The 22,841-nt window shown below is 51.9% G+C and overlaps 1 protein-coding gene across 1 annotated transcript in view; it reads left to right on the top strand.

The window, feature by feature from the left end:
• The first annotated feature begins 13,192 nt into the window (after nucleotides 1-13,192).
• LOC135527707 (arginine-glutamic acid dipeptide repeats protein-like) overlaps nucleotides 13,193-22,841 on the top strand; it is a 259,138-nt gene continuing 249,489 nt past the window's right edge. Inside the window, 1 exon segment of the mRNA XM_064956220.1 lies at nucleotides 13,193-13,706. The gene's annotated coding sequence lies outside the window, so the exon portion shown is untranslated.

The following is a 22,841-nucleotide window of genomic DNA, read 5'->3' as shown; positions in this document are numbered from 1 at the left end:
AGACAGGACCTCACTGGAGTAGGACCTTAGAGAGAGAGAGACAGGACCTCACTGGAGTAGGACCTTAGAGAGAGAGACAGGACCTCACTGGAGTAGGACCTTAGAGAGAGAGACAGGACCTTGCTGGAGTAGGACCTTAGAGAGAGAGACAGGACCTTGCTGGAGTAGGACCTTAGAGAGAGAGACAGGACCTTACTGGAGTAGGACCTTAGAGAGAGAGAGACAGGACCTTACTGGAGTAGGACCTTAGAGAGAGAGAGACAGGACCTCACTGGAGTAGGACCTTAGAGAGAGAGAGACAGGACCTCACTGGAGTAGGACCTTAGAGAGAGAGAGACAGGACCTTACTGGAGCAGGACCTTAGAGAGAGAGAGACAGGACCTTGCTGGAGTAGGACCTTAGAGAGAGAGAGAGACAGGACCTTGCTGGAGTAGGACCTTAGAGAGAGAGAGAGACAGGACCTTACTGGAGTAGGACCTTAGAGAGAGAGAGAGAGACAGGACCTTACTGGAGCAGGACCTTAGAGAGAGACAGGACCTTAGAGAGAGAGAGACAGGACCTTACTGGAGCAGGACCTTTTAGAGAGAGAGGACCTTAGAGAGAGAGAGACAGGACCTTACTGGAGCAGGACCTTAGAGAGAGACAGGACCTTAGAGAGAGAGAGACAGGACCTTACTGGAGCAGGACCTTAGAGAGAGAGAGGACCTTAGAGAGAGAGAGACAGGACCTTACTGGAGCAGGACCTTAGAGAGAGACAGGACCTTAGAGAGAGAGAGAGACAGGACCTTACTGGAGTAGGGTTTCCCAAATTTGGTCCCCTCACCCGGTTGCACTTTTTGGTTTTTGCTCAAAACATGATTTATTTTTATTTTGGGGCCGGGGGTACCCGGGGGGGAGGGGGAACACTGCATTAGAGAGACGAACAGAGAAAAGGTGTATTTCATTAGAAGAAAAAGAAACGCACACCTATTTAGACGAGGTGTTGGCTCGCGGAGTAGAAAACTTGAAAATAAAAGAGAGCCGCACACCTCTAGGAGCTCAGATGCAAAAATGTAATTACCAACGTTTCGACAGCCAAGCTGTCTTCTTCAGGCTATTTCATTAACCTACAAAGTCTGAATAAACAATATTTGTTGTTCCATTGCAGTGGATCAAAAACATGTAAACTGTTTCCAAATATCCACCTGATCACATTTACATTTACATTTAAGTCATTTAGCAGACGCTCTTATCCAGAGCGACTTACAAATTGGTGAATTCACCTTCTGACATCCAGTGGAACAGCCACTTTACAATAGTGCATCTAAGTCATTTAGGGGGGGGGGGTGAGAAGGATTACTTTATCCTATCCTAGGTATTCCTTGAAGAGGTGGGGTTTCAGGTGTCTCCGGAAGGTGGTGATTGACTCCGCTGTCCTGGCGTCGTGAGGGAGTTTGTTCCACCATTGGGGGGCCAGAGCAGCGAACAGTTTTGACTGGGCTGAGCGGGAACTGTACTTCCTCAGTGGTAGGGAGGCGAGCAGGCCAGAGGTGGATGAACGCAGTGCCCTTGTTTGGGTGTAGGGCCTGATCAGAGCCTGGAGGTACTGCGGTGCCGTTCCCCTCACAGCTCCGTAGGCAAGCACCATGGTCTTGTAGCGGATGCGAGCTTCAACTGGAAGCCAGTGGAGAGAGCGGAGGAGCGGGGTGACGTGAGATCAATATGTTTACCTGGTATATTGTTGTTCTCTTCTAACCAACTGCAAATATTCTTTACTTTTCTTTACTCTGTAGTTCTACCAGAAAGGCTGCTATGTTGGGAGCAAGGATCCCCTGTCCTGTGTTAGTGTGGCTTGGCTGAGACATGAATAAACACCATGAATATGCATTTTGGTTCAGAGTTTACACTGTGATTGGCTGAGACATGAATATGCGTTTTGCTTCAGAGTTTACACTGTGATTGGCTGAGACATGAATAAACACCATGAATATGCGTTTTGGTTCAGAGTTTACACTGTGATTGGATGAGACATGAATAAACACCATGAATATGCATTTTGGTTCATAGTTTATACTGTGATTGGCTGAGACATGAATATGCGTTTTGCTTCAGAGTTTACACTGTGATTGGCTGAGACATGAATAAACACCATGAATATGCGTTTTGCTTCAGAGTTTACACTGTGATTGGCTGAGACATGAATAAACACCATGAATATGAGTTTTGCTTCAGAGTTGTACTGTGAGTGCGCGTGCCAAACGTGACTGTGAATGGAAAAGTAAACAGAGAGAGCTCCCTTTGCGTACCAAATGGCATCCTAAAAAGTGCACTACGTTTGACCAAAGCTGTGATCATAAGTAGTGCACTATATATTGAATAGTGTACCATTTGGGACTTGACTACATCAGCTTGTCAAGCTTTGGGCCCTTTCCACTGATTTCCTGAAGTGTAATAACATCCCTTGTTTAATAGCTTCCCTTCCCAGTCACATTTTGACAACTTTCAATAATGATCCCACAATAAAGGCTTGGTTTTGAGAACGACAGTAATTAGTGGTTGTGGATGTGTGTGTGTGTGGGGGGGGGAATTGTCTTAAAATTAGATTTTCAGTTGCGCTTTCGTCACCTTCTGTCCTTCAGGGAGGCGTTTGCTTATCAAGGCAGTGTGTTATTATGTTGTTGTTCTGTTGAATTTCATGTCGACGGGTCGACCACCATTTTGAATTGAAAATGAGATCCTTTCTGGAAAACCTTAATTTCTCTTGAATTGGCTTCATTTCTGGAATGTCTGTATTGCTGCCTCTGTCTTTTTTATTCAGCTGCCTTTTGGGACATGTATTTGAATTAGGATGGTAACACACACACACCTCTCTAAGACACCATGAAGGCTAAAAGGGCAGGACTTAAATTATGAAGTGAAGCTTTTCCTGCCTGCCAACACAGGGGTCCTATCAGCAGAGACGGCAGTGTGTGTTTCCGTGTCCGTTGTGTGTGTGTGTGTGTGTGTGTGTGTGTGCGTGAGAACAGTAAATTCTAGCACCAGTCACTCAAGCGCTTTGTTCCTAGAGGGAATATGACCCCTGGCTAAAAGAAGACAAGGGGTAGGAGGAACGGAGCGGGGGGGAGACGGACGGAGGGGGAGAGAGAGGGGGAGAGAGACGGAGGGGGGAGAGAGATGGAGGGGGAGAGAGAGGGGGAGAGAGACGGAGGGGGAGAGAGATGGAGGGGAGAGAGATGGAGGGGGAGAGAGAGGGGGAGAGAGACGGAGGGGGAGAGAGATGGAGGGGGAGAGAGAGGGGGAGAGAGAGGGGGGGAGACGGAGGGGGGAGAGAGATGGAGGGGAAGAGAGAGGGGGGGGAGAGAGAGACGGAGTGGTGGGAGGGGGAGAGAGAGAGAGAGACGGAGTGGGAGAGAGGAGGGGAGAGAGAGGGGGGAGAGGAGGGGAGAGAGGGGGAGCGGGAGAGAGACGGAGGGGGAGAGAGAGGGGGAGAGAGACGGAGGGGGAGAGAGATGGAGGGGGAGAGAGATGGAGGGGGAGAGAGAGGGGGAGAGAGAGACGGAGGGGGAGAGAGATGGAGGGGGAGAGAGAGGGGGAGAGAGAGGGGGGGAGACGGAGGGGGAGAGAGATGGAGGGGAAGAGAGAGGGGGGGAGAGAGAGACGGAGTGGGAGAGGGGGAGAGAGAGAGAGAGACGGAGTGGGAGAGAGGAGGGGAGAGAGAGGGGGAGAGGAGGGGGAGAGAGGGGGGAGCGGGAGAGAGACGGAGGGGGAGAGAGAGGGGGGGAGAGAGAGAGGGGAGAGAGAGAGAGAGACGGAGTGGGAGAGAGAGGGGGAGACGGAGGGGGAGAGAGATGGAGGGGAGAGAGAGGGGGGGGAGAGAGACGGAGTGGGAGAGAGAGGGGGAGAGAGGAGGGGGAGAGAGAGAGAGAGACGGAGGGGGGGGAGAGGAGGGGAGAGAGGGGGAGCGGGAGAGAGACGGAGGGGGAGAGAGAGGGGGGAGAGAGAGGGGGGGAGAGAGAGAGAGAGACGGAGTGGGAGAGAGAGGGGGAGACGGAGGGGGAGACGGAGGGGAGAGAGATGGAGGGGAGAGAGATGGAGGGGAAGAGAGATGGAGGGGAAGAGAGATGGAGGGGAAGAGAGATGGAGGGGAAGAGAGATGGAGGGGAAGAGAGAGGGGGGAGAGAGAGGGGGAGACGGAGGGGGGAGAGAGGGGGGTGAGAGAGAGACGGAGGGGAGAGAGAGGGGGAGCGGGAGAGAGACGGAGGGGGAGAGAGAGGGGGGAGAGAGAGAGGGGGAGAGAGAGAGAGAGACGGAGTGGGAGAGAGAGGGGGAGATGGAGGGGAGAGAGATGGAGGGGAAGAGAGAGGGGGGGGAGAGAGAGACGGAGTGGGAGAGAGAGGGGGAGAGGAGGGGAGAGGGGGGGAGCGGGAGAGAGACGGAGGGGGAGAGAGGGGGGAGAGAGAGAGGGGGAGAGACGGAGTGGGAGAGAGAGGGGGAGACGGAGGGGAGAGAGATGGAGGGGAAGAGAGAGGGGGAGAGAGAGACGGAGTGGGAGAGAGAGAGACTGAAAGCGAGACGGAGTGGGGAGAGGAGGGGAGAGAGAGAGAGACGGAGGGGGGAGAGGAGGGGGGAGAGAGGGGGAGCGGGAGAGAGACGGAGGGGGAGAGAGAGGGGGGAGAGAGAGAGAGAGACGGAGTGGGAGAGAGAGGGGGGAGACGGAGGGGGAGACGGAGGGGGAGAGAGATGGAGGGGGAGAGAGATGGAGGGGAAGAGAGATGGAGGGGAAGAGAGATGGAGGGGAAGAGAGATGGAGGGGAAGAGAGATGGAGGGGAAGAGAGATGGAGGGGAAGAGAGAGGGGGAGAGAGAGAGGGGGAGACGGAGGGGGAGAGAGAGGGGGGTGAGAGAGAGACGGAGGGGAGAGAGGGGGAGCGGGAGAGAGACGGAGGGGGAGAGAGAGGGGGAGAGAGAGAGGGGGAGAGAGAGAGAGAGACGGAGTGGGAGAGAGAGGGGGAGATGGAGGGGGAGAGAGATGGAGGGGAAGAGAGAGGGGGGGAGAGAGAGACGGAGTGGGAGAGAGAGGTGGGGAGAGGAGGGGAGAGAGGGGGAGCGGGAGAGAGACGGAGGGGGAGAGAGAGGGGGGGAGAGAGAGAGGGGGAGAGACGGAGTGGGAGAGAGAGGGGGAGACGGAGGGGGAGAGAGATGGAGGGGAAGAGAGAGGGGGAGAGAGAGAGACTGAAAGCGAGACGGAGTGGGAGAGAGGAGGGGAGAGAGAGAGAGACGGAGGGGGGGAGAGGAGGGGAGAGAGGGGGAGCGGGGAGAGAGACGGAGGGGGAGAGAGAGGGGGAGAGAGAGAGAGAGACGGAGTGGGAGAGAGAGGGGGAGACGGAGGGGGAGACGGAGGGGGAGAGAGATGGAGGGGAAGAGAGATGGAGGGGAAGAGAGATGGAGGGGAAGAGAGAGGGGGGAGAGAGAGAGGGGGAGACGGAGGGGGAGAGAGATGGAGGGGAAGAGAGAGGGGGGGTGAGAGAGAGACGGAGGGGGGAGAGAGAGAGACTGAAAGCGAGACGGAGTGGGAGAGAGGAGGGGAGAGAGGGGGAGCGGGAGAGAGACGGAGGGGGAGAGAGAGGGGGAGACGGAGGGGGAGAGAGAGGGGGAGAGAGAGAGGGGGAGACGGAGGGGGAGAGAGATGGAGGGGAAGAGAGAGGGGGAGAGAGAGACGGAGTGGGAGAGAGAGGGGGAGAGAGACGGAGGGGGAGAGAGATGGAGGGGAAGAGAGAGGGGGAGAGAGAGACGGAGTGGGAGAGAGAGAGACTGAAAGCGAGACGGAGGGGGAGAGGGGGGGGAGAGAGAGAGAGACGGAGGGGGAGAGAGACGGAGGGGGAGAGAGAGACAGGGTGAGAGGGGGAGACTGAGTGGGAGAGAGAGAGGGAGAGAGAGACTGGAAGAGAGATGGAATGGGAGAGAGACGGAGTGGGAGAGAGAGGGGGGAGAGAGACGGAGGGGGAGGGGGAGAGAGATGGAGGGGAAGAGAGAGAGACTGAAAGCGAGACGGAGGGGGAGAGGGGGGAGAGAGAGAGAGAGACGGAGGGGGGGAGAGAGACGGAGGGGGAGAGGGAGACAGGGTGAGAGGGGGGAGACTGAGTGGGAGAGAGAGAGGGGAGAGAGAGACTGGAAGAGAGACGGAATGGGAGAGAGACAGAGGGGGAGGGGGAGGAGAGACAGAGTGGGAGAGAGAGAGGGGAGAGAGAACAAGAGAGACGGAATGGGAGAGAGAGAGAGATGGAGGGGGGGGGGGAGAGACAGAGTGGGAGAGAGAGAGGGGGAGAGAGAGACTGAAAGAGAGATGGAATGGGGAGAGAGAGAGACGGACGGGGGGGGAGAGACAGAGTGGGAGAGAGAGAGGGGAGAGAGAACAAGAGAGACGGAATGGGAGAGAGAGAGAGATGGAGGGGGAGGGGGGGAGAGACAGAGTGGGAGAGAGAGAGAGAGACGGGGGGAGAGAGAGAGAGAGAGAGACGGGGGGGAGAGAGGGGAGAGAGAGAGACGGAGAGAGAGAGTCATCAAGCTGTTCTGTTTTCTTGAAAAGCTCTCTCCCCTCCGTCTCTCTCCCCCTCCTTCTCTCTCCCCTCCGTCTCTCTCTCTCCCTTTCACCCTCAGAGATCCTGAATTAATATCATTCAGAGGAACCTTGACTAACTTCCCATAAAATATTGTCTGACTGCGCCTGGAAAATGGCAATCCAAGTCCAATGTATACATTAGTTCAACATCCGAGTGACCGTTTGTGTCCCAAACGGATCCCTATATATAGGGCACCATAGGGCTCTGGTCAAAGTAGTGCACTATTTAGGAAATAGGGGACGCAGAACCGACTGTGTATTTTAACTTTGTAGCTACTTGCCAGCCAGCACGTCAAACTGTTATATTGTTAAGATTGAGTCATGTGTTTGAGGAAATCAAAGCCTCTGATGTCTCCTTCTTTCCCTCCTGCTTTACAATGCTGTTTTTTTCTCTCTTTCTTTCTCTCTCTCTGTCTCTGTCTCTGTATCTCTCGGTTTCTCTGCCTCTCTCTGTCTGTCTTTCTCTCTCTCTCAGTCTCGGTCTCTCTGCCTGTCTCTCTCTGTCTCTGTCTCTGTATCTCTCGGTCTCTCTGCCTCTCTCTGTCTGTCTTTCTCTCTCTCTCAGTCTCGGTCTCTCTGCCTGTCTCTCTCTGTCTGTCTTTCTCTCTCTCTGTCTCTGTATCTCTCGGTCTCTCTGCCTCTCTCTGTCTGTCTCTCTCTGCCTCTCTCTGTCTGTCTCGCTCTCTCTCTGTCTCTGTATCTCTCGGTCTCTCTGCCTCTCTCTGTCTGTCTTTCTCTCTCTCTCAGTCTCGGTCTCTGCCTGTCTCTCTCTGTCTGTCTTTCTCTCTCTCTGTCTCTGTATCTCTCGGTCTCTCTGTCTGTCTCTCTCTGCCTCTCTCTGTCTGTCTCGCTCTCTCTCTGTCTCTGTCTCTCTCGGTCTCTGTCTCTCTCTCTCTCTGTCTGTCTTTCTCTGTCTGTCTCTGTCTCTCTCTGTCTGTCTGTCTCTGTCTCTGTCTCTCTCGGTCTCGGTCTCTGCCTCTCTGTCTGTCTCTCTCTGTCTCTCTCTGTCTGTCTTTCTCTCTCTCTGTCTCTGTCTCTCTCAGTCTCTCTGTCTCTCTCTGTGTGTCTTTCTCTGTCTCTCTCGGTCTCGGTCTCTCTCTGTCTGTCTCTCAATTCAATTCAATTCAATTCAAGGGCTTTATTGGCATGGGAAACATGTGTTAACATTGCCTAAGCAAGTGAGGTAGATAATATATAAAGTGAATATATAAAGTGAAATAAACAAACAGTAAACATTACACATACAGAAGTTTCAAAACAATAAAGACATTACAAATGTCATATTATATATATATATATATACACACAGTGTTTTAACAATGTACAAATGGTAAAGGACACAAGATAAAATAAATAAGCATAAATATGGGTTGTATTTACAATAGTGTTTGTTCGTCACTGGTTGCCCTTTTCTCGTGGCAACAGGTCACAAATCGTGCTGCTGTGATGTCACACTGTGGAATTTCCCCCAGTAGATATGGGAGTTTTTCCAAATTGGATTTGTTTTCGAATTCTTTGTTGATCTGTGTAATCTGAGGGAAATATGTCTCTCTAATATGATCATACATTGGGCAGGAGGTTAGGAAGTGCAGCTCAGTTTCCACCTCATTTTGTGGGCAGTGAGCACATAGCCTGTCTTCTCTTGAGAGCCATGTCTGCCTATGGCGGCCTTTCTCAATAGCAAGGCTATACTCACTGAGTCTGTACATAGTCAAAGCTTTCCTTAATTTTGGGTCAGTCACAGTGGTCAGGTATTCCGCCGCTATGTACTCTCTGTGTAGGGCCAAATAGCATTCTAGTTTGCTCTGTTTTTTTGTTAATTCTTTCCAATGTGTCATGATTTGGTTAGGTCTAATTGTGTTGCTGTCCTGGGGCTCTGTAGGGTGTGTTTGTGAACAGAGCCCCAGGACCAGCTTGCTTAGGGGACTCTTCTCCAGGTTCATCTCTCTGTAGGTGATGGCTTTGTTATGGAAGGTTTGGGAATCGCTTCCTTTTAGGTGGTTATAGAATTTAACGGCTCTTTTCTGGATTTTGATAATTAGTGGGTATCGGTCTAATTCTGCTCTGCATGCATTATTTGGTGTTCTACGTTGTACACGGAGGATATTTTTGCAGAATTCTGCGTGCAGAGTCTCAATTTGGTGTTTGTCCCATTTTGTGAAGTCTTGGTTGGTGAGCGGACCCCAGACCTCACAACCATAAAGGGCAATGGGCTCTATGACTGATTCAAGTATTTTTAGCCAAATCCTAATTGGTTTGTTGAAATTTATGTTCCTTTTGATGGCATAGAATGCCCTCTCTCTCTCTCTCGTCTGTCTGTCTGTCTGTCTCTGTCTCTCTCGGTCTCTCTCTCTCTCTCTCTCTGTCTCGGTCTCTCTGCCTCTCTCTCTCTCTCTGTCTGTCTATCTCTCTCTCTGCCTCTCTCTGTCTGTCTGGCTCTCTCTGCCTCTCTCTGTCTGTCTGTCTCTCTCTCTGCCTCTCTCGGCCTCTCTCTGCCTCTCTCTGTCTCTCTCTCTACTCATCCCTGGTGAATGGATTAAATGAAGTTACTAGAACTGAGTGCTTAGGAGGCTAGGCCTCTGAGACCTCGCTGCCAAGTCTCCGAGTACATCCCAAATGGCACCCTATTCCCTATCTAGTACACTACTTTTGACCAGAGCCTTGTGGGAGCCCTGGCCAAAAGTAGTGCACTATAATAGGGAATAGGGTGCCATTTGGGATGCAATTCAAGACCCTCTCAGAAGCTTGGCTCGCTCATCCATGTCACCTTTTCTGTTGTTTCAGCTATAGCTGACTTATTTGTATTGTCGAGCAGCACTTTATTTTGCTCTCTCACTCTCTCACTCTCTCACACACACCTCGCGAGAAGCGGAATCAGCTCCCTGCAGCCCTATTTCCCTCCAGTGAGGCGGAATCAGGTAAATATGTTGGTGCATCAGCGGCTTTTTGTTTAAGACATTAATTATTAATGAGAATTATAAAGGTACCGATACAGAATCCGTTAACCTTGATGGCTGACAGACAGGAAACAAAAAGGACTGATCTTAGTTACTTTGATGGCTGACAGACAGGAAATAAAAGAACTGATCTTAGTTACCTTGATGGCTGACAGACAGGAAATAAAAGAACTGATCTTAGTTACCTTGATGGCTGACAGACAGGAAATAAAAGGACTGATCTTAGTTACTTTGATGGCTGACAGACAGGAAATAAAAGGACTTAGTTACTTTGATGGCTGACAGACAGGAAATAAAAGGACTTAGTTACTTTGATGGCTGACAGACAGGAAATAAAAGGACTGATCTTAGTTACTTTGATGGCTGACAGACAGGAAATAAAAGGACTGATCTTAGTTACTTTGATGGCTGACAGACAGGAAATAAAAGGACTTAGTTACTTTGATGGCTGACAGACAGGAAATAAAAGGACTTAGTTACTTTGATGGCTGACAGACAGGAAATAAAAGGACTTAGTTACTTTGATGGCTGACAGACAGGAAATAAAAGGACTGATCTTAGTTACTTTGATGGCTGACAGACAGGAAATAAAAGGACTTAGTTACTTTGATGGCTGACAGACAGGAAATAAAAGGACTGATCTTAGTTACTTTGATGGCTGACAGACAGGAAATAAAAGGACTTAGTTACTTTGATGGCTGACAGACAGGAAATAAAAGGACTGATCTTAGTTACCTTGATGGCTGACAGACAGGAAATAAAAGGACTGATCTTAGTTACCTTGATGGCTGACAGACAGGAAATAAAAGGACTGATCTTAGTTACTTTGATGGCTGACAGACAGGAAATAAAAGGACTTAGTTACTTTGATGGCTGACAGACAGGAAATAAAAGAACTGATCTTTGTCACTGCCATACGTGCTCACCCACACACACATACGTCTGTTGGATACTATGTGTGACTCTGGACAGTCTAGCTTGATGTGGCTACACTTCATGTTCATTTTGCTCCTGAGGAATTTTTTTACTATTGGAAATGGCAGTTGGTATACGAGTCTTGTATTTCTCTACTGCGTGTTTGAACTAGCGTCTATGAGATATACCCCCCCCCCCTCCCCCTTAATTCCACATGGAAATGTAACACGACATATAATGGACCGTTTTTTTTTTTTTTTTTTTGTAAAGCACAATTATGTTTCGATGCACATTCACTGAATTGAAAAACAACAGCACACAAAGTAACCCGTGTTTCTTCACACAGGGGACAAGGCACTGCATCAGATGTAGTAGATAACAGTTAACTGCTCACAGCTCACAGGGAGAAGGCGTTGTGATGGGCTGTTGGAATGGAGAACAGAATCAAATAGATGTAGTCAGTTTCCCAGATAATGCTCGGGCCTGGAGAACGTGGAGCGCTGTGCTTGTAACTGCTCCGCTTGTCTCTTTCTCTCTGTCTGTCTCTCTGTCTGTCTGTCTGTCTCTCTCTCTCTCTCTCTGATGTAGTCAGCTTCCCAGATAATGCTCGGGCCTGGAGAACGTGGAGCGCTGTGCTTGTAACTGCTCCGCTTGTCTCTTCTCTCTCTCTGATGTAGTCAGCTTCCCAGATAATGCTCGGGCCTGGAGAACGTGGAGCGCTGTGCTTGTAACTGCTCCGCTTGTCTCTTCTCTCTCTCTGATGTAGTCAGCTTCCCAGATAATGCTCGGGCCTGGAGAACGTGGAGCGCTGTGCTTGTAACTGCTCCGCTTGTCTCTTCTCTCTCTCTGATGTAGTCAGCTTCCCATATAATGCTCGGGCCTGGAGAACGTGGAGCGCTGTGCTTGTAACTGCTCCGCTTGTCTCTTCTCTCTCTCTGATGTAGTCAGCTTCCCAGATAATGCTCGGGCCTGGAGAACGTGGAGCGCTGTGCTTGTAACTGCTCCGCTTGTCTCTCTCTCTCTCTGATGTAGTCAGCTTCCCAGATAATGCTCGGGCCTGGAGAACGTGGAGCGCTGTGCTTGTGACTGCTCCGCTTGTCTCTCTCTCTCTCTGTCTCTCTCTCTGTCTGTCTCTCTCTCTCTTTCTCTCTGATGTAGTCAGCTTCCCAGATAATGCTCGGGCCTGGAGAACGTGGAGCGCTGTGCTTGTAACTGCTCCGCTTGTCTCTCTCTCTCTCTGATGTAGTCAGCTTCCCAGATAATGCTCGGGCCTGGAGAACGTGGAGCGCTGTGCTTGTAACTGCTCCGCTTGTCTCTCTCTCTCTGTCTGTCTCTCTCTCTCTCTCTCTCTGATGTAGTCAGCTTCCCAGATAATGCTCGGGCCTGGAGAACGTGGAGCGCTGTGCTTGTAACTGCTTCGCTTGTCCCTCTTCATTACCTGGCTTTTTAATGGTGGCCAACTTGACAGAGCCATGCAATAAACAGAGGAGCTGTGAAATCCTGGAGGCGGATTGTTCAGGCGGCTGATAATGGGATCTCATCGCAGGGAGGGGGAGGGGAGGGAGGGAGGGGGAGAGGGAGGGAGGGGAAGGGAAGGGAGGGGGGAAGGGAGGGGGGGAGCGAGGGAGAGAGAGAGAGCCAGGGCCTTGTTCATTAGGCACCAAACGGAATTAAACAAAACTGAAACAGCAGGGACTACCTGGACTTGACCAATAACAAATGATTGTTTTCATTTTCCGCTTGGAAACATTTAAAAAAACGTTTTGTTACGGTGTACCCTAATGAATGCAACCCTGCCGTAACAGCCAATCCGAATCAGCCAGGGGACTCACAGCGTCGTTTATCGCTACTCTGTCACTGCTGTTTCAGGTCACACAAACCTGCATAAAAGGTTCATGTTCTTTCTATGTTTTCCCACTGGTGTGAATTCTCACTTAAAATTGCAAGATCTCTGCCAAAGCTGAAGAGAGACTCGTGAACTCATTATGGACAAATGCAAATTAGAAAGAGAATCGACATGAAAGACCAGCTTCCACACACACAGGGCACATCCGCCTCTACATTACCTTCCATGTATTTTGCCATCTCTCTCTCTGTCCACTGCATGGGTTTAACACTGACCATTAATCAAACACCAATATTGTAATCCCCTACTTAATGTCCCCACAATGTTCATTACTATAAATCTCAAGAGTTAACATGTAGGCTGTGAGTGAGATGGCAGATATATTTCCAAACCATATATTATATAACAATAGTTTATTGTATTCATCCAGTCCAATCTTCTTATCTCTTTAGCTGGGGCGTAATGTGGAGATGTATTGGTGTGTGTGTGCGCAGCGCTGTGTGGAACAGCGAGAGGCTCATCATCATTGTGGTATTGTACCTTGATACACACAGCTGCCATGTAAAGTGAGCGCTTGATCTTGCCCGGTAGGGATACGTTACATGCTGTACGTCTTGCTTACCGATGCAGTTTGATTTTAAATCATAATCACCCAACTATCAATCATCAACCCGTCCCTATTGGCGTTCCTCGCGCCTCTCCTTTGTCCTCTCCTATCCCACCGGCGAGCATTAGAATCCACACCGTGTTTTTGTTTGGCTCGGTGTTTTATTGTTGGGTGGTGGTGGTGTATTCTCCTAAACTAGTGTCTGGTTAAAGAAAGACTAGCTCAGCCATGTGAATGTGTCTGTTGAACAGCTGAAGGGGGGATACAGCCTACAGAGAGAGAGAACGTGGAATGTGTGCATATGAAAGGGGGAGCGAGGAGGAGGAGGGAGAGAGAGAGCGCGTGTGTGTGGAAAAAAAAGGAAGCAGAGGCTGTGAACGAAAAGCGAACTTAATGATTTCCTACCTTCCCGAACTAGACCTCTCAATCTAACCGATATACTTTTCACCGCGCAAGATATCAAGGAGATACACCACGGCGAGAGAAAGAAAAGGGGGAAACGAAGGCGAACCGTGTGTGTGTGTTTTGAAAAAAAAAGGCTGCCTCGACGATTTGTACGTGATTACATGATCAAAGTGAGTGCAGGCCGTCTTTTGTTGAGGCAAAGAGTGGCGGTTTTCCTGTGTAACAGCTAAAAGGATAAACGTGTATGTGCCGGATTTGATTCAGCCCTCTGGTTTCTTGGACTTGGCCCAGCACACGGAGTTCATTCTGCATGGTTGTCCTTGGCGAGGATTTGGTTTTTTGAAGTTGCTTTGGAAGTCTAGAGTCATCAGACTGGCGGGTGAGTAGTTGGATATTAAAAGGGGAGAGAGGGGGGTAAAGATATGGCATGTTGGGACGAGTTAATTACATTAAAACACCACGTACATTTTTGTCGTTTTTTACATATTATAATTTTTTTCCTACAAGTGTGGCTGTTATGATATTGTAGTTACAGTAGGTGGGGGTGGGGGTGGGGGTGGGGGGGGGTAGCCCGTGTGACCTAGAGTCAAATGTTTTTGTCTGTTGTAGCGAGCTGAAAGTTGGCTGCATTGTTGTGAAACTTGGGGCTGTTCCACTGAGCACACTGGAGAGAAGACAGACATAGTCATCACAAACCTGGCCTTTTAACGGGGTTTAAACGGGTTCACATTTCAAATGGAGTCACGTGGAAATGGCTGGGGTTTAATAGGTTTACTAGCTATATATATTTATATATTTATATATATATATATATATATGGAGACTACGTTTGAAGTTTATAGTTTTCCAACTAACTACTAATCATCACTATTGAAGTTTCACAATCTAATTTGTATTCACACACTTTGTCTGTGATGTGTGAAGATCAAATGAAAACGATTACTGTAATCGTCAACACAAAGGGCCTACCATGCTTTGGGGGTGAGGGGGAAACCCCCACAAGGCCTTACTGTTTATGTGAAATTGAATATGACCTAGTTATTGTTTACAGAAGGTCATTATGGGATAGAGGTTGTAGGTTAATTGTATATCTGCTTCATCAGTGAAATACTAAGATGGATAAGATAATTAATGACTTTATTATCCCCATGGGGGAAATGTGGTTTTCAGCTCTGTGTACATTAAGTATCATCAAGCATACAAATACAGACAACAAATACAAGGATAAAAAAGGTGTGTTTCATGATGGTTTAACAGTGAAAATGAACCAGCACATGAAACAGACCCCCCTCTACACAGCAGCCCTCCCTCCCCCTACACAGCAGCCCTCCCTCCCCCTACCTACACAGCAGCCCTCCCTCTCCCTACACAGCAGCCCTCCCTCCCCCTACACAGCAGCCCTCCCTCCCTCTACCTACACAGCAGCCCTCCCTCCCTCTACCTACACAGCAGCCCTCCCTCCCTCTCCCTACACAGCAGCCCTCCCTCCCCCTACACAGCAGCCCTCCCTCCCTCTCCCTACACAGCAGCCCTCCCTCCCTCTCCCTACACAGCAGCCCTCCCTCCCCCTACCTACACAGCAGCCCTCCCTCCCCCTACCTACACAGCAGCCCTCCCTCCCCCTACCTACACAGCAGCCCTCCCTCCCCCTACCTACACAGCAGCCCTCCCTCCCTCTACCTACACAGCAGCCCTCGTTCTCGCTACACAGCAGCCCTCCCTCCCTCGTTCTCGCTACACAGCAGCCCTCCCTCTCCCTACACAGCAGCCCTCCCTCCCTCTCCCTACACAGCAGCCCTCCCTCCCTCTCCCTACACAGCAGCCCTCCCTCCCTCTCCCTACACAGCAGCCCTCCCTCCCTCTCCCTAAACAGCAGCCCTCCCTACACAGCAGCCCTCCCTACACAGCAGCCCTCCCTACACAGCAGCCCTCCCTTCCTCCCCCTACACAGCAGCCCTCCCTCCCCCTACCTACACAGCAGCCCTCCCTCCCCCCAGCACATGCAGCTCTCTTCGCTGTAGGTGAGAGAATTTTAAAAAGTTAGAGGGAACTGTTGGTGGGGATGGGGCCTAGACAACAGTAATTGGTGTGGGTGGGGTCTGTACAGACCTAGACAACAGTATTGGGTGGGGTCTGTACAGACCTAGACAACAGTATTGGGTGGGGGTGGGGCCTGTCAGGTCTAGACTACAGTATTGGGTGGGGGTGGGGCCTGTCAGGTCTAGACTACAGTATTGGGTGGGGGTGGGGCCTGTCAGGTCTAGACTACAGTATTGGGTGGGGGGTGGGGCCTGTCAGGTCTAGACTACAGTATTGGGTGGGGCCTGTCAGGTCTAGACAACAGTATTGGGTGGGGGTGGGGCCTGTCAGGTCTAGACTACAGTATTGGGTGGGGCCTGTCAGGTCTAGACTACAGTATTGGGTGGGGGTGGGGCCTGTCAGGTCTAGACTACAGTATTGGGTGGGGGTGGGGCCTGTCAGGTCTAGACTACAGTATTGGGTGGGGGTGGGGCCTGTCAGGTCTAGACTACAGTATTGGGTGGGGGTGGGGCCTGTCAGGTCTAGACTACAGTATTGGGTGGGGCCTGTCAGGTCTAGACTACAGTATTGGGTGGGGGTGGGGCCTGTCAGGTCTAGACTACAGTATTGGGTGGGGGTGGGGCCTGTCAGGTCTAGACTACAGTATTGGGTGGGGCCTGTCCATGTCTAGACTACAGTATTGGGTGGGGGTGGGGCCTGTCAGGTCTAGACTACAGTATTGGGTGGGGCCTGTCCATGTCTAGACTACAGTATTGGGTGGGGGGTGGGGCCTGTCAGGTCTAGACTACAGTATTGGGTGGGGCCTGTCCAGGTCTAGACTACAGTATTGGGTGGGGGTGGGGCCTGTCAGGTCTAGACTACAGTATTGGGTGGGGCCTGTCCAGGTCTAGACTACAGTATTGGGTGGGGGGTGGGGCCTGTCAGGTCTAGACTACAGTATTGGGTGGGGCCTGTCGGGTCTAGACTACAGTATTGGGTGGGGGGTGGGGCCTGTCAGGTCTAGACTACAGTATTGGGTGGGGCCTGTCCATGTCTAGACTACAATATTGGGTGGGGCCTGTCAGGCCTAGACTACAGTATTGGGTGGGGGTGGGGCCTGTCAGGTCTAGACGACAGTATTGGGTGGGGCCTGTCAGGTCTAGACTACAGTATTGGGTGGGGGTGGGGCCTGTCAGGTCTAGACTACAGTATTGGGTGGGGGTGGGGCCTGTCAGGTCTAGACGACAGTATTGGGTGGGGCCTGTCAGGTCTAGACTACAGTATTGGGTGGGGGTGGGGCCTGTCAGGTCTAGACTACAGTATTGGGTGGGGGTGGGGCCTGTCAGGTCTAGACTACAGTATTGGGTGGGGCCTGTCAGGTCTAGACTACAGTATTGGGTGGGGATGGGGCCTGTCAGGTCTAGACTACAGTATTGGGTGGGGGTGGGGCCTGTCAGGTCTAGACTACAGTATTGGGTGGGGCCTGTCAGGTCTAGACTACAGTATTGGGTGGGGGTGGGGCCTGTCAGGTCTAGACTACAGTATTGGGTGGGGGTGGGGCCTGTCAGGTCTAGACTACAGTATTGGGTGAGGGTGGGGCCTGTCAGGTCTAGACTACAGTATTGGGTGGGGGTGGGGCCTGTCAGGTCTAGACTACAGTATTGGGTGGGGGTGGGGCCTGTCAGGTCTAGACTACAGTATTGGGTGGGGGTGGGGCCTGTCAGGTCTAGACTACAGTATTGGGTGGGGGTGGGGCCTGTCAGGTCTAGACTACAGTATTGGGTGGGGCCTGTCCATGTCTAGACTACAGTATTGGGTGGGGGTGGGGCCTGTCAGGTCTAGACTACAGTATTGGGTGGGGCCTGTCAGGTCTAGACTACAGTATTGGGTGGGGATGGGGCCTGTCAGGTCTAGACTACAGTATTGGGTGGGGGTGGGGCCTGTCAGGTCTAGACTACAGTATTGGGTGGGGGTGGGGCCTGTCAGGTCTAGACTACAGTATTGGGTGAGGGTGGGGCCTGTCAGGTCTAGACTACAGTATTGGGTGGGGGTGGGGCCTGTCAGGTCTAGACTACAGTATTGGGTGGGGGTGGGGCCTGTCAGGTCTAGACTACAGTATTGGGTGGGGGTGGGGCCTGTCAGGTCTAGACTACAGTATTGGGTGGGGGTGGGGCCTGTCAGGTCTAGACTACAGTATTGGGTGGGGCCTGTCCATGTCTAGACTACAGTATTGGGTGGGGGGTGGGGCCTGTCAGGTCTAGATTACAGTATTGGGTGGGGCCTGTCCATGTCTAGACTACAGTATTGGGTGGGGGTGGGGCCTGTCAGGTCTAGACTACAGTATTGGGTGGGGGTGGGGCCTGTCAGGTCTAGACTACAGTATTGGGTGGGGGTGGGGCCTGTCAGGTCTAGACTACAGTATTGGGTGGGGGTGGGGCCTGTCAGGTCTAGACTACAGTATTGGGTGGGGGTGGGGCCTGTCAGGTCTAGACTACAGTATTGGGTGGGGCCTGTCAGGTCTAGACTACAGTATTGGGTGGGGGTGGGGCCTGTCAGGTCTAGACGACAGTATTGGGTGGGGGTGGGGCCTGTCAGGTCTAGACTACAGTATTGGGTGGGGGTGGGGCCTGTCAGGCCTAGACTACAGTATTGGGTGGGGCCTGTCAGGTCTAGACGACAGTATTGGGTGGGGGTGGGGCCTGTCAGGTCTAGACTACAGTATTGGGTGGGGGTGGGGCCTGTCAGGTCTAGACGACAGTATTGGGTGGGGGTGGGGCCTGTCAGGTCTAGACTACAGTATTGGGTGGGGGTGGGGCCTGTCAGGTCTAGACTACAGTATTGGGTGGTATTGGGTGGGGCCTGTCAGGTCTAGACTACAGTATTGGGGGTGGGGCCTGTCAGGTCTAGACTACAGTATTGGGTGGGGGTGGGGCCTGTCAGGTCTAGACTACAGTATTGGGTGGGGGTGGGGCCTGTCAGGTCTAGACTACAGTATTGGGTGGGGCCTGTCAGGTCTAGACTACAGTATTGGGTGGGGGTGGGGCCTGTCAGGTCTAGACTACAGTATTGGGTGGGGGTGGGGCCTGTCAGGTCTAGACTACAGTATTGGGTGGGGGTGGGGCCTGTCAGGTCTAGACTACAGTATTGGGTGGGGGTGGGGCCTGTCAGGTCTAGACTACAGTATTGGGTGGGGCCTGTCAGGTCTAGACTACAGTAGGTTGGGTGGGGGTGGGGCCTGTCAGGTCTAGACTACAGTATTGGGTGGGGCCTGTCAGGTCTAGACGACAGTATTGGGTGGGGGTGGGGCCTGTCAGGTCTAGACGACAGTATTGGGTGGGGGTGGGGCCTGTCAGGTCTAGACTACAGTATTGGGTGGGGCCTGTCAGGTCTAGACTACAGTATTGGGTGGGGGTGGGGCCTGTCAGGTCTAGACGACAGTATTGGGTGGGGGTGGGGCCTGTCAGGTCTAGACGACAGTATTGGGTGGGGGTGGGGCCTGTCAGGTCTAGATGACAGTATTGGGTGGGGGTGGGGCCTGTCAGGTCTAGACTACAGTATTGGGTGGGGGTGGGGCCTGTCAGGTCTAGACTACAGTATTGGGTGGGGGTGGGGCCTGTCAGGTCTAGACTACAGTATTGGGTGGGGGTGGGGCCTGTCAGGTCTAGACTACAGTATTGGGTGGGGGTGGGGCCTGTCAGGTCTAGACTACAGTATTGGGTGGGGGTGGGGCCTGTCAGGTCTAGACTACAGTATTGGGTGGGGGTGGGGCCTGTCAGGTCTAGACTAGACTACAGTATTGGGTGAGGGTGGGGCCTGTCAGGTCTAGACTACAGTATTGGGTGAGGGTGGGGCCTGTCAGGTCTAGACTACAGTATTGGGTGGGGGGTGGGGCCTGTCAGGTCTAGACTACAGTATTGGGTGAGGGTGGGGCCTGTCAGGTCTAGACTACAGTATTGGGTGGGGGTGGGGCCTGTCAGGTCTAGACTACAGTATTGGGTGGGGGTGGGGCCTGTCAGGTCTAGACTACAGTATTGGGTGGGGCCTGTCAGGTCTAGACGACAGTATTGGGTGGGGGTGGGGCCTGTCAGGTCTAGACTACAGTATTGGGTGGGGGTGGGGCCTGTCAGGTCTAGACTACAGTATTGGGTGGGGGTGGGGCCTGCTGTCAGGTCTAGACTACAGTATTGGGTGGGGGTGGGGCCTGGGATTTGAACCAGCGTAGGTCATGTCTAGATAACAGTATTGGGTGGGGGTGGGGCCTGTCAGGTCTAGACTACAGTATTGGGTGGGGCCTGTCAGGTCTAGACTACAGTATTGGGTGGGGGTGGGGCCTGTCAGGTCTAGACTACAGTATTGGGTGGGGCCTGTCAGGTCTAGACGACAGTATTGGGTGGGGGTGGGGCCTGTCAGGTCTAGACTACAGTATTGGGTGGGGGTGGGGCCTGTCAGGTCTAGACTACAGTATTGGGTGGGGGTGGGGCCTGTCAGGTCTAGACTACAGTATTGGGTGGGGGTGGGGCCTGTCAGGTCTAGACTACAGTATTGGGTGGGGGTGGGGCCTGTCAGGTCTAGACTACAGTATTGGGTGAGGGTGGGGCCTGTCAGGTCTAGACTACAGTATTGGGTGGGGGTGGGGCCTGTCAGGTCTAGACTACAGTATTGGGTGAGGGTGGGGCCTGTCAGGTCTAGACTACAGTATTGGGTGAGGGTGGGGCCTGTCAGGTCTAGACTACAGTATTGGGTGAGGGTGGGGCCTGTCAGGTCTAGACTACAGTATTGGGTGGGGGTGGGGCCTGTCAGGTCTAGACTACAGTATTGGGTGGGGGTGGGGCCTGTCAGGTCTAGACTACAGTATTGGGTGGGGCCTGTCAGGTCTAGACGACAGTATTGGGTGGGGGTGGGGCCTGTCAGGTCTAGACTACAGTATTGGGTGGGGGTGGGGCCTGTCAGGTCTAGACTACAGTATTGGGTGGGGGTGGGGCCTGTCAGGTCTAGACTACAGTATTGGGTGGGGGTGGGGCCTGGGATTTGAACCAGCGTAGGTCATGTCTAGATAACAGTATTGGGTGGGGGTGGGGCCTGTCAGGTCTAGACTACAGTATTGGGTGGGGCCTGTCAGGTCTAGACTACAGTATTGGGTGGGGGTGGGGCCTGTCAGGTCTAGACTACAGTATTGGGTGGGGCCTGTCAGGTCTAGACGACAGTATTGGGTGGGGGTGGGGCCTGTCAGGTCTAGACTACAGTATTGGGTGGGGGTGGGGCCTGTCAGGTCTAGACTACAGTATTGGGTGGGGGTGGGGCCTGTCAGGTCTAGACTACAGTATTGGGTGGGGGTGGGGCCTGTCAGGTCTAGACTACAGTATTGGGTGGGGGTGGGGCCTGCTGTCAGGTCTAGACTACAGTATTGGGTGGGGGTGGGGCCTGTCAGGTCTAGACTACAGTATTGGGTGGGGGTGGGGCCTGGGATTTGAACCAGCGTAGGTCATGCCTAGATAACAGTATTAGTATTGTTATCTGTTGTGTAATCATGAATTCAAATTGAATTGAACAAATTCAGGTATTGCTTTCTCGTTTAGATCCTAGTGAACACACCCCTGGTACTGGTCATAGTCGGTCGGGGAAATGATTGAAAATAGGATTTGAACATAAGCCTACGTCAATGGATTTGGACCAGACAACAGCAGCATGTGTCTTGTCCTGTAGTCGACCGGTCGATCTTATCTGATTGGTTATGTATAGGCCAGGCCTACTAGGAAGAGGAAGTGATTGTTGACTTTATAAAATGTATGCGTGTGACTGCAGTGAAGTCGGTAGTCCCATCCACAGGATATTGAGAAAGTGACTGACTCGGCCTCACAGTACAAAGATAGCTTTTAAATGAGTTATGCTATTATTAGTCAAATCAAAGAGGGGGAAGTAGTATTACAACCATCTTTTCTAGAAATTACCGTCTAAGTCATTTGTTTTCTCAATCGTTTCTAATTTAAAAAAACAAAAAAACAACAACTAAGAGTCCAATATGAACTCTGTGATGATAATCCAGTAGATGATAATCCAGTAGATGATAATCCAGTAGATGATAATCCAGTAGATGATCACAGTATTTCCTGTGGTACTGCAGTCATGTGGTCTGTCTGTCTGTCTGTCCCCCCCCCGTTAGCCTGTTAGCTGAGCACTGACCTCTAGCAGCTTAATGATTCTGATGTGATTAATCCACCAGCGAGAGGAGAGGAGGAAGAGGAGTGGGAGGAAGAGGAAGAGTGGGAGGAAGAGGAAGAGTGGGAGGAAGAGGAAGAGTGGGAGGAAGAGGAGGAGGAGTGGGAGGAAGAGGAGGAGGAGTGGGAGGAAGAGGAGGAGGAGTGGGAGGAAGAGGAGGAGGAGTGGGAGGAAGAGGAGGAGGAGTGGGAGGAAGAGGAGGAGGAGTGGGAGGAAGAGGAGGAGGAGTGGGAGGAAGAGGAGGAGGAGTGAGAGGAAGAAGAGGAGGAGTGAGAGGAAGAGGAGGAGGAGTGGGAGGAGGAGGAGTGGGAGGAGGAGGAGTGAGAGGAAGAGGAGGAGGAGTGGGAGGAAGTGGAGGAGGAGTGGGAGGAAGAGGAGGAGGAGTGGGAGGAGGAGGAGTGAGAGGAAGAGGAGGAGGAGTGGGAGGAAGAGGAGGAGGAGGAGGAGTGGGAGGAAGAGGAGGAGGAGGAGGAGTGGGAGGAAGAGGAGGAGTGGGAGGAGGAAGAGGAGGAGGGCACCGAGAGCAGCCCAAAAGGCATCTTATTCTTTTTTTATAGGGCACTACTGACCAGGACCCTCAAAAGTAGTGCACTACATAGGGAACAGGGTGCCATAGGGCTCTGGTCTAAAGTAGTGCACTATATAGGGAATAGGGTGCCATAGGGCTCTGGTCTAAAGTAGTGCACTATATAGGGAATAGGGTGCCATAGGGCTCTGGTCTAAAGTAGTGCACTATATAGGGAATAGGGTGCCATAGGGCTCTGGTCTAAAGTAGTGCACTATATAGGGAACAGGGTGCCATAGGGTTCTGGTCTAAAGTAGTGCACTATATAGGGAACAGGGTGCCATAGGGCTCTGGTCTAAAGTAGTGCACTATATAGGGAACAGGGTGCCATAGGGCTCTGGTCTAAAGTAGTGCACTATATAGGGAATAGGGTGCCATAGGGCTCTGGTCTAAAGAAGTGCACTACATAGGGAATAAGGTGCCATTTGGGACAAAAGTGGCTTGGCTAACTAATGCCTAGCACCAGGGCTGGAGTCTGTAGAGATAATGGCTATAGGAAATCAAGATGACCCTGTACACTTCCTGTGTCATATTTGGTACCCTGTAACTATACAACCATCAGAGAGACAAGACAGGGGAATGGGTGGTCGAGAGTCAGTTAGGAATCACAGTTTTGTAGCTTTAAAAAAGGGGTCACTTAGTACATATTACAACATGCATTTACATTTGTAACTGTTTTTGGTGGCAGCGGTGGGATCTATCAAGTGTAAAATG

This window comes from Oncorhynchus masou, chromosome 33 (genome assembly GCF_036934945.1).
Source record: "Oncorhynchus masou masou isolate Uvic2021 chromosome 33, UVic_Omas_1.1, whole genome shotgun sequence".
NCBI lineage: Eukaryota > Metazoa > Chordata > Actinopteri > Salmoniformes > Salmonidae > Oncorhynchus > Oncorhynchus masou.
Note: the sequence above shows the minus strand (reverse complement) of the source record. Positions and strands in the feature narration are given on the sequence as shown.